Below are 11,821 nucleotides of genomic sequence, written 5' to 3'. Positions count from 1 at the left end.
TAGACTTTATTGTACTTGCTCTTAGCGGTACTTGCTAAGTTTGAGCGTGGCTAATTTTCTTCCGCTGCACGCGTTGAAAGATGTGGGCCAGCTCAATTTTTACATGTGGAGGTGCTGCTCAGTCCGTGGTTGCCTTAATTTTCAGATTTTTATACTACACCGTACAGCCTAATTGAAACCGTCGCACGGAAGGCTTAAATGTGCGGCGCCGCCGCGTAGTCTATCCCTTTGATCTATGGTGGACCCCACTTACTAAATGGGCCGGCCCGATAACAGGAAAGCGGGACCCACGTGCTAATTGGGTCAGCCCACTAACTTCTTGGGCCGGCCCACTTGCTTTATTATGGACCCCACGTGCTAATGGGCCGGCCCGGTAACAGGGATGTGGGCCCCACATGTCTAGTGGGCCGGCCACTACAACAGGACAGAGCTTTGGTAACACAGTGTTGTGTTACTACATGTCCAAAACAGTGTTACTAGGCCGTGTAGTAACACAATTTGTGATGTGTTCCATTAGGCCGTGTTACTAAGTGGTATCCATTGTCACACATAATAATTGTTCCTACATGTAAGAAAACGTGTTACAATTTTCTTATAGTAACATTAATCATACGTGTTACTAAGTGCACTAGTAACATGTTTTCTTAACTATAGTCACACATATAGTAACATCTTTCTATGCACCATAACACTACTAGTAACATAGTTTTCTAACTGTGGTAACACAATTGGTAACACATATGGGTGGTTCTAGTAACATAATTAGTAACATATTCTCCAAATATTGTACCACAATAATTAGATAATAGTTTGATGTGGATGACACATGTGTTGACTTGGCAATCTATGTGGACGTGGATGCCACATGGCCTAGATGTTGAATTTGGTTGATGAAATGGCATTTTTTATTTGATTGCCTGCATTCGTGACACATTTAATTTTACCTAGAATTTTCTTTACAAATTAGCACATGTTTCCACGATAATTCTTGTCCAGTTTTGCATTTTAATTTTTCCCATTTAATTTGGATTGCTTTTCAGGCTCATTAAAATCATCAATTACGTTTCAGTTACAAACTATCGTTTCAGTTACAAAATATATAAAATTACTGAAAATTACGTTTACATTAGTGAGACACAAACAACAACTAGTCGTTTGCAACAACATCATATGGCCACCTCATGGCAAAAACATTGAGAACTTCATAATAACTAATCCAGAATGCCAGAATAAGAATGTCTACGATGAAACCAAAAACAGACTTGATTCCTCCGCCAATCATCATAAGAGCCAACACCAAAGCACCTGCAAAATTAAAGTAAACATGTTATTGTTGTTAGGAAGAGATAAAGAGCGAAAAATTATAATATTTAGGAACAAACCTAGATCTTACAAGAAAATTATTATTTCAATACACATTTCACTTTCACTACATCATCACTAGTCTTTTGATTATTTTTGTGTGGAATAACTTTTGATTTCATATATAGCATTATATTTCTTTTGCCTACAGACAATCATGTCAAGTCTGTGAAACATAATACGTATATAGGCATGTAGGATCTTTGACTAGCAAAGCATATAGCAAGTCCATAGAAATTAGTGAAGACTTTGCAGAGAATAGTATGCATAGGAAGCTTTAAGGAAGGTAAGTGGGCTACATGAATTGGTCGGTGCATATATCGGCACCACGTAGTGAAGACAGATATAGGTTTATGCATTTACTAAACCTGCTGGTGCTAAACTGCATATCAAACGTGATTTAAATGAGATATACTATAAGCAAAATATGGACATAAATCCCACCATAGTGTTGGTAATTCTTAGCAAGAATTGTTCTCCCTGTCCATCAGTACTCACATGTACGTTAGTTACTCCACCTGAAATAAGAGAAAGATAATTACAAGAAAACTCTGTTGACAAGTTCCTACGAGAAGTACCAAAATAAACAAAGATGGCAATCATCACAAACCCAGTTTTGTACTTGGTTTGTCCATCACCAGCACTCTAGTTGATGGTACTAACTTAAGTCGTGACAAAGGCTTACTTCACTATTCTTATTTGTGAATAGAAAATATGCTCCACCTAGACTATCCGTAGTACATAGATATAAATGAAATAATTTCTTCTCTGCAATTTTAAATGTTAAATTTAGTTGCTTTAGTAGCAATGAACATTATGCAATGCCAAATGAAATTTCTCAAATTATAGTCATCAAACCATGGGTTAGATCATATAAAAGTTTCCCGACTCTAAGCCAGGAAGGTTCATGTATAAGTGGAGATAACATTCTACATACAGACTCTATATACTTTTTAATTATGAATTTTCTACTCCGTCTGATCCCACTAAATCTGAGTCAATTAAAAAGAAGTTGTACTAAATCCAAGTCAATTAAAAGGGATCAAAGGGAGTAGTTCATTACAATAATCGTCAAGAATAAAATTTAAAATTAGATGGTGGGTATCAAATGTCTGGAGCTGAATGAAAATATTACCATAGGTTATGTTTCTCAAATATCATTTCGTCAACAGCAATCAATGACAATAAAGAAACTTGAAACCAAAGGGGCATTTTATCGAGCAGCTTCTGATCATCACTGGACATGAAAATATGAGAGTTTTAATACGGGCAATTAGAAAATCAGGGTGATGTCCCAGTCCATCAAATTATACTTCTATTCCACAATAAGTGTGTCGAGATAGTAGAACATGTGGTTTGAATATTTCTAGACCTTGTTTATCAACTTGAATGCTTACTATATGACATCAAAAGACTATGTTTTTTTTTGAATTTGTTATGCCCATTTGAATCTTGTTCAAATCCTAGGTTTGACCAAGATTTAAACCAGTTTAAAACATGAAAATGAAAAAGTAAGCCTGGATTCTTCTTAGTCACTCCAAAATGAAGCTTTTGGGAGGTTTTTTAAATTTCCATGTTTGAAACCCAAAACAACTTCTCTTAATGCTTGACTTCATAAGATAGAGTTTAGGGTTAGGGGCCAGGTATATACATGATTTTTATTGTTTAAATATGTCTAGACTTTGTTTATCAACTTGAATGCTTACTATATGACATCAAAATACTATGTGTTTGGTTTTGATTTTTTTTTTTGAATTTGTTATGTCCATTTGAATCTTGGTCAAATCCTAGGTTTGACCAAGATTTAAACCAGTTTAAAACATGAAAATGAAAAAGTAAGCCTGGATTCTTCTTAGTCACTCCAAAATAAAGCTTTTGGGAGTTTTTTAAATTTCATGTTTGAAACCCAAAACCACTTCTCTTCATGCTTGACTTCATATGATAGAGTTTAGGGTTAGGGGGTATATACATGATTTTTCTGGTTTGAATATGTCTAGACTTCGTTGATCAACTTTAATGCGTACTATATGACATAAGAAGCTTATGTGCTTTGGTTTTTTTAGTTTTTTGATTTCTTTTTTGAATTTTTATGCCCATTTGAATCCTGGTCAAATCCTTTGTTTGACCAAGATTTAAACAAGTTTAAAACATTAAAATGAACAAGTAAGCATGGATCCTTCTTAGTCATGAAAATGAGTTAACTTGGCTTTCCTACCCTTGAATCCATAGGAAACTTTGTACTAATGCAGTATAATAATCATCCGAGTTTTTTACACCAACAGGTCGATGACTTACGTGTGGTACCCATGCGTGAGGTCCCAAACTTCTGTGAGCACAAGTCACATCCGGTAGGCAGGCAAAATCCCCGATCAATCCGGGCGGTGGCTGTTAAGGACCCGATCGCATTTCTTGCTTTCAGACTGGGATCCACCATGTAAAAGTTTGTTCCTTTTGGATGCATCACTCGTATTTGCAAGTTTTTAGGGGGTCCCGCAAATTCAGGGTAGCATCATGCCCCCTTCCCACGCCAACACAAGCAGAGTTCAACACAATCTAATTAAGCAAGGTTCAACACAAACATAGTTCAACAACCCCTAATTAAGCTAATAGTTTCACCACAAACGCTGTTGAGCAGCAAACATAAATAGAGTTCAACAAAAGATGTTGCTTTTGAAGCAGTAGGAGAGACAAACATGCACAACAGTTACGGAGTATATTTACCATCTTCTTCCTGTCGCCTCCTCCCGGTCCCGCTTCTTTTGCTTCTTGATGCCCATACCTTTAACCTTTGGTGGCTTGGGCTTGGGAGGAGGCACACGACCGGTCTCGATAGCTTGGTTCAATTTCTTCCTTAGGAATAGCCCATAGGCAATGTGGTTGGCTAGGAAGCCGGATCGGTTAACAGTTTCCCCAATTTTGACACAGCCGGACCCACCGGCTTCGGCATGTTGCAGGACGCTTTGAAAGTCCACCTTTATGCTCCTTGTTCAGAAGGGGCAGTTGTTCCTTGCACTAGTCCAGGGTTCTCTCCAATACTTGTCGAACTTCCCCGCCTTAAGCTTGCTGAGAGTGGCCCTGGCCTTCCTATGACGCGACTCGACATCGCTGTCAACCTCATCAGTAGCAACCTGATACATGCCAAATAAACAGGTGAAGCAAATATGTAGTAGTTGTAACTAATACTGAATATGAATCTGAAAAGATTCTGACGCTAATTCAAAACCCTATAGTGCAAAAAAAAGAGGGAGAGACCATAGCGCAAATCGATACAGGGCTATGTTGAATAAGGGAGAGAGGTGAATCGGAACATACTTCCTCCCCCTCGTCGATGATATTCTCGTCGAAGGTCGGCGGCGGTGGCTCAAAGATGAGTTCAACCTCGTCCTCGTCATCTAGCGGATGCTTCCAAAGAGAGTGGACCCATCTACCAACAGCATCAGATGCCGATGAGCGACCGATGGCCCGACCTTCGGCAATGGCCTCCGCTTCGTCTTTGGCATCCGCTACGTCGATGATCGCCACCCTTGCGGCCATGAGTGCTGCGGTCGCGGCTCTGGCCACCTCCTCTGCGGCTAAGGCCAGCCGCGCAGCTTTCGCTTTCGCTGCGTTGACGACGTCGGTTGGGCTCTCCATCGGTGGAATGGGAAGGGGAAGTGAAGAGAGGGTTTTTTCCTAGTCCGTGGAGAGAGGGAGTGTGGACGTGAAATGGATAACTGATGATATTTCAAGATTTGGGAGACATAGCACGAACGGGCAGATGGCAGCGCGTGGGTGCATTACCTTATACTGCCTCTGTCCTAGAAAGAGCGTACGTGTGGGTTTTCAAGGCATATTAAGGATTTTATTATTACATTGGGAAACTGTCATCGACCATCACTTTCCTCTTCAACTTTTCCACCTCCAATGAGCTAAATGCATGTAGTAAATAATAAAACCATATTATGCTAAATACTACTACCTCCATCCCAAAGCGTAAGGCTTATATTATTTTTAGAAACTCAAACTATGTCAAGGTAAACTAAGATTTTACCAAAAATCATTATCATGCAAAATACACAATTAATATCAATACATAGACAATGAAAAATATTTTTGTATGGTATCTACAAAATATTATATTAGTTGATAGATTGTTCTGAATTTTCGTCAACCTTTACTTGGTTTGACTCTCAAAAAAGACTTAAGCTTTGTGATGGAGGTAGTACTAGTCGTGAAGAAACTATATCCCTCGTGATGAGAAAGAAATATTTTTTACTACCACTCATTTGTGGACAAATTTTGAAGTGCATTGCAAAACGAGAAGTACACTCTTTTATGGACAAATTTTAACTCTAAACACCCACTTATTTCAGGATGGAGGGGGTATAGCCCAACTTTTTTTTTCTTCTGGGCACTACACTGCTTTTTCCCTGTGCAATGTTTGGTTCTACCCTTTTTCTCATTGTAATGGTCACTTTAAGTCAATTTTTCCCACACACATTTATTTTGTACTTTTCTACAGTGTTGACCGTGCTACTACTATTTGTTTTAGTGCGCGAAAAACAAAATTTTATTTTCTAAGTGCCAAATTAATCTAGGGTTGTTGGTTGTGAACCGGTGAACAAAAATGATAGCCCAAAAGAGGAACACACCAAGGTACAAAAACTAGCATATATGCATGTTTCTATGTACATATATATGACCCTGAGTTTGTAGATAAAAAACATTCATATATGCCACTTACTATTAATATACGTAAGTTTATGCTGATTCTCTTGGTTTAGGTATATATATGGTTAGGCATCACTACTAATTCAGAAAAAAACAAATGTAACCCTTCAAGTGAAGTCATTTTAAGTGACCTAACAACTAAAATTCAAACATGCATGACCTGTATTTGGAGGTTTTCCCAAAATTCCTTACGAGAACGAGCTACTTCATGCCACAAGATGCATGTATTTCGACTTGAATGAGGTAGCATGACCTGTATTTGGCTTTAAGCATAAATAGTTTTCCTATAATTGAGGTCATGTATGTTTGAGACACTATAGTGTTCCTTGTATTGAAAAAAATTAGCCGAATTGGATTTTCCATTTTCTTCTAACTAAGACCCATTTTATATTTTCTTAGTGTCGGTAATGATTTATATGCGAAGCGCGTACAAAAATAAAGGCAAAACCAAAGTGCAACACAATATGGTTCAAAAATTGTATACCACTTACTCTACACAAATCATTTATTACATGTTTGTGAAAATATTCTTAGGTTGTACCAAAAATTTATATATGGAAGTTATCACTGATCTCATTAGATCAGGTGTAACTAACTAAAAAACTAAAAATGAAACCTTCACAAGTTTTTATCGTCTCACGCGACCTACCATCTGTGAAAAACAACAAATATATACCGTTTAAGATTACAGAAGTGCATGCACTTTTGTGTGTGTAGAAGGTGTTTTATTAGGTACTACCTTCATTCGAGATTATAAGAGACCATCACGTGACCATATATAGGCTGCTAGTTTGACCAACATAACTTCAATCATATGTACAACACTCAAATTGCATCATTAGAAGTAGAACATTTGAACTTTGTAATGACATATATTTGTAATATAAACATTTGTATTATTTTTTGTCAAACTGACAATCTAGGAACACATGTTGCCCTACTAATTAATGTCGAACGGATTGATGCAGTAAGCGGGAATGGTGTGCTTTGATTAGTTAAGAGCAAGGTATGTCACGCGAATCGATCGGTCATCTACCCAGAGTTATATGACACAGATCGGTCCTTGATACGTCTCCGACGTATCGATAATTTCTTATGTTCCATGCTTGTTTTATGACAATACCTACATGTTTTATACATACTTTATGATGTTTTTATGCGTTTTCCGGAACTAACCTATTGACGAGATGCCGAAGTGCCAGTTCCTGTTTTCTGCTGTTTTTGGTTTCAGAAATCCTAGTAAGGAAATATTCTCGGAATTAGACGAAATCAACGCCCAGCATCTTAGAATCACACGAAGCTTCCAGAACACCCGAGAGCCGCCAGAGGAGGGCCCTGTGGGCCCCAGACGATAGGGTGGCGTGGCCCAAGCCTTGGCCGTGCCCCCCTATTGTGTCGTCGCCTCGTCGACCTTCCGACTCCGCCTCTTCGCCTATTTAAAGGTCCCTGACCTAAATCTTCGATACGAAAAAGCCACGGTACGAGAAACCTTCCAGAGCCGCCGCCATCGCGAAGCCAAGATCTGGGGGACAGAAGTCTCTGTTCCGGCACGCCGTCGGGACGGGGAAGTGCCCCCGGAAGGCTTCTCCATCGACACCGCTGCCATCTCCACCGCCATCTTCATCAACGCTGCTGTCTCCCATGAGGAGGGAGTAGTTCTTCCTCGAGGCTAAGGGGCTATACCGGTAGCTATGTGGTTAATCTCTCTCCTATGTACTTCAATACAATGATCTCATGAGCGGCCTTACATGATTGAGATTCATATGTGTTTTGTATCACTACTACTCTATGTGCTACTCTAGTGATGTTATTAAAGTACTATATTCCTCCTGCACGGTGTAATGGTGACCGTGTGTGCATCGTGTAGTACTTGGCGTAGGTTATGATTGTAATCTCCTGTAGATTATGAAGTTAATTATTGCTATGATAGTATTGATGTGATCTATGCCTCCTTCATAGTGTGATGGTGACAGTGTGCATGCTATGTTAGTACTTGGTGTAGTTGTGTTGATCTATCATGCACTCTGAGGTTATTTAAACATGAATATCGAATATTGTGTAGCTTGTTAACTCCGGCATTGAGGGTTCGTGTAATCCTACGCAATTACTGGTGTTCATCATCCAACAACAGAGTGTAGAGTATAGCATTTATCTATTCTGTTATGTGATCAATGTTGAGAGTGTCCACTAGTGAAAGTATGATCCCTAGGCCTTGTTCCTAAATACTGAAATCGCTGCTTGTTTACTGTTCTACTGCAACTGTACTGCCTACAATATTACCACATCAACCACACGGCAGTTGTAGCATCAAGCTATTTTCTGGTGCCGTTACTGCTGCTCATATATATTCATACCACCTGTATTTCACTATCTCTTCGCCGAACTAGTGCACCTATACATCTGACAAGTGTATTAGGTGTGTTGGGGACACAAGAGACTTCTTGCTTTGTGGTTTCAGGGTTGCATGAGAGGAATATCTTTGACCTCTTCCTCCCTGAGTTCGATAAACCTTGGGTGATCCACTTAAGGGAAACTTGCTGCTGTTCTATAAACCTCTGCTCTTGGAGGCCCAACACTGTCTACAAGAATAGAAGCACCCGTAGACATCAGTCCTCTCCCCACTGTTGTTCCTCTTCGATCCAGTGGCACGAAATCCTCTATTTCTCTCTCAGCCTATCCTTCCTAGCCGCCTCGATCTGAATATTTTTGTGAAAGTTCAATTACAAACTTTCGATTTTGACCAATCTTTGAAAAAAAACACCTTGATCAGAGTACCTCACCATGTATCAAGTCAGTTAACAAACCTCTCCAAAAAACCTTGTATGGATTTTTTACACATCCTTTCAATTTTTAGTGTGAGTTTTAGAGTTTTTAGGAAGATCAATTAAAACTTTGAAATTTACACAGCCCCACCTGTCAGGTGTCAGCAGATAATGGTTTACATATTGACCAGACAGCACTGTGCCTGTACTTTGGAGCAGTTGTGAGAGATTCAGGGAAGAGAGAGGGGGAAAAGTGAAGCACAAGTTTTTCGGCAAATGGCATTTTTAGTCTCAAAATCGTAATTAATATTGGCAAATGGCACTAGTCTCACATTCGTAATTAACAACGACTAATTATTTTTCGGTCGGATTAGTGGAGTGCTTAGTAATTAATAGGGGCTAACTAACAGCCGTTCCACCACATTTCACCGATTCGCTGGAATGGGTGCATTCCGCATATGGGGCGAATATTCCCTTTCGAGGAACCACTCAGTTCCGTTCCATTCCACACCGAATACAAGAATTGGCTCTAGGTGCGGAACAGTTCCGTTCCATTCCACTCGGTTCTAGAACCGAACACACCCTAAGAAACTGAGGGACACGAAAATAGAAAACCCCAAAAAAAATCAGAGCAAGGATTCGCGAGCAAGGCTCGCAGATAGAGTGAGCACCTGACGGAAGAGTTGAGCGCAGAGGAGTACTGTCTGGCAGAGAGTTATATTTTGGGACAGAGGCTGTCGGTCCTCCCTACATACTGCCCTGAGCAACCATAGCAATTGCAGAGGTACCGATGAAAGCCAATGGGACCACAATTGACATACATAGTAGGTGATACATGTCTCCCTCTTCGCCCTAGAATTTTTCTCTCTTTCTCTCTCTCTCTCTCTCTCTCTTACACACACACACACAAGGCCCTCGAAGGACCTGGAGTAGGCATTAGAACAGCGGCGGGTCTACATTTACAGAACGACCTCGCAAAGAAATTAAAATGCACAATCGTCCATTTGCTTTCCACATAACACCCAAATAGCTATAGCAAAACACGACACGATAGAGTCCAATTTCTCCCAAGTACCTATCTACTAGGCATTTCGGCATTCATGAGATTATGCAACATATGTTTTGAACATGTGCCCCAAAGGAGATATACCAAAATCTATTCAAATTAGAATACAAATAAGCAAAAACACATACATACAAATATAACTTCCTCATGTCATGATAAATCTTCATATCACATTAATAGCGATCCTATAGGTGGAATAAAAATCTGTGTTAATTTTTCAGATGAATCCATCCATTCATATTCATACAAAAGATGGCTAGGGTGTGGTATTTCTAATAAGTTTTGGTCACGACAACTATATTTATTTGTCCCAAATTTAGGAGGAAAATCTACAATATATATAGTTCCAAATGTGAGTAAAATAGGCTATACATAAATCATCAAGAATTAAACCAGATTTATCCATAGTTCGAGATGATTTGTCATATCGTATAATTGTTCGCCATCCAATATATGATTTCTACTAATTAAGTTGGAAAATTGAAGTGGGAAAACATTACATTATTATTTATACTAGCCTCTTAAAAACTAGCATTTTGTAGTCAAACATATATATATATGGTCACTATCTACATTGTTAGAAATTAAACCAAATCCAAGTCATACATACATGCTGATATATATAGCATTATTTTATGAAACCATGCATAATCCAACTCTTAATATTTCCAAAAACATATTCATATAGCTTGGGGAGTTTTTAAGTTAATTTATACATTCATGCATATGGTGCATGCCATTCTAGGTAGATACCAGCAGGTTAATAAGCCCGCACATTCGTGTCCCTGTTTTGTGGGCCAACATTTAATATATGCCCAAACTAGCTAATTGTTCCAATTTGAGTAATAAATCAGCCATGCATAACTCGATGAAAAATAAAATCCAAATACAACTACAAGTTAAAAAATGGTCACGCTACATAGTTTCTCATCGTGTGTCTACTTTATATAATGTGAATTGCACCTTGTTCACTTCGTAGTTTTTGTGCATTTCACAAAAAAACTCACATTAATTAAGACATTTTTTCAACTAATTTATGTTGTAGGAGTGCTTTAATTAATTATGTGAGTTCTCATGTGGAATGCACATGTAACTTACTAGTATATATATAGTCCGAACACAAGATTATATTTAAAGAACAATAATAATAGCAAGCATATATAGAAGCTTGTACAATGATGGTGAAGTGTGTTTTCAGGACTATGCATAGCTAGTGTTCATGGTGCAAAATGCTAAGAGCATCCAATATGTTGTCTCCACAAGACCTATATACGTACCAGAATGAAAAAAAATAGTCGATAAAGATGTCTATTAACTAGTTCAGGTTATCCACAAGAACATTTCTTATGCATGGGTGACCTATAAGCAGCTTGTGGGCCGTTCAAAAACAATAGAAAATAATTTACCTCCCCTTCCCCTCTCATACATGAGTACACCAATAGCACACACACACAAACACACACACACACACACCATGGTGCCTAGGCACACTACATCATGGCCGTACAATTACATCACGGGTTTGAGATTGCATCATAGGTGTAGAAAGGAGAGAAAATCACTTTCCAAATATCAGCAGGAGTGAGAATGCACTTTCCATTTATCAGAAATAGAGACAAATCACTTCGTAGTTTCCTGTGCAGGTTTCCTTTTATGATTCGTGGTGCCTAGAGGCACCATGGTGCACCAGTTAGTTTACCTATATATATAGAGAGAGAGATATATATATATGTGTGTGGGGGTCCCATCTTAATGCTAACCTTGACTTCATATAGCGGGAGACATCATAATTAATATAAGTGTGGCGGGACATATCTTATGGCAAAAGTTCACACTATAGGTGATGCCCTAAGGTCATCCACACTATATATGTTGTCCACTAGACCTACCCACCAAAAAGGAAAAAGTAGTTGATAGGTTG

At 38.8% G+C, this 11,821-nt stretch overlaps 1 long non-coding RNA gene across 1 annotated transcript; it reads right to left on the bottom strand.

The window, feature by feature from the left end:
• Positions 1-1,105: 1,105 nt before the first annotated feature.
• LOC127295896 (uncharacterized) lies at positions 1,106-2,710 on the bottom strand. Its single transcript, XR_007848164.2, has 2 exons — positions 1,807-2,710; positions 1,106-1,305 (listed from the first exon to the last, which is right to left on the bottom strand). It is a non-coding gene; the product is annotated as an uncharacterized lncRNA (long non-coding RNA).
• Between the last annotated feature and the right edge of the window lie 9,111 nt (positions 2,711-11,821).

Source organism: Lolium perenne, chromosome 1, assembly GCF_019359855.2.
Source record: "Lolium perenne isolate Kyuss_39 chromosome 1, Kyuss_2.0, whole genome shotgun sequence".
In the NCBI taxonomy this organism is placed as follows: domain Eukaryota; kingdom Viridiplantae; phylum Streptophyta; class Magnoliopsida; order Poales; family Poaceae; genus Lolium; species Lolium perenne.
Note: the sequence above shows the minus strand (reverse complement) of the source record. Positions and strands in the feature narration are given on the sequence as shown.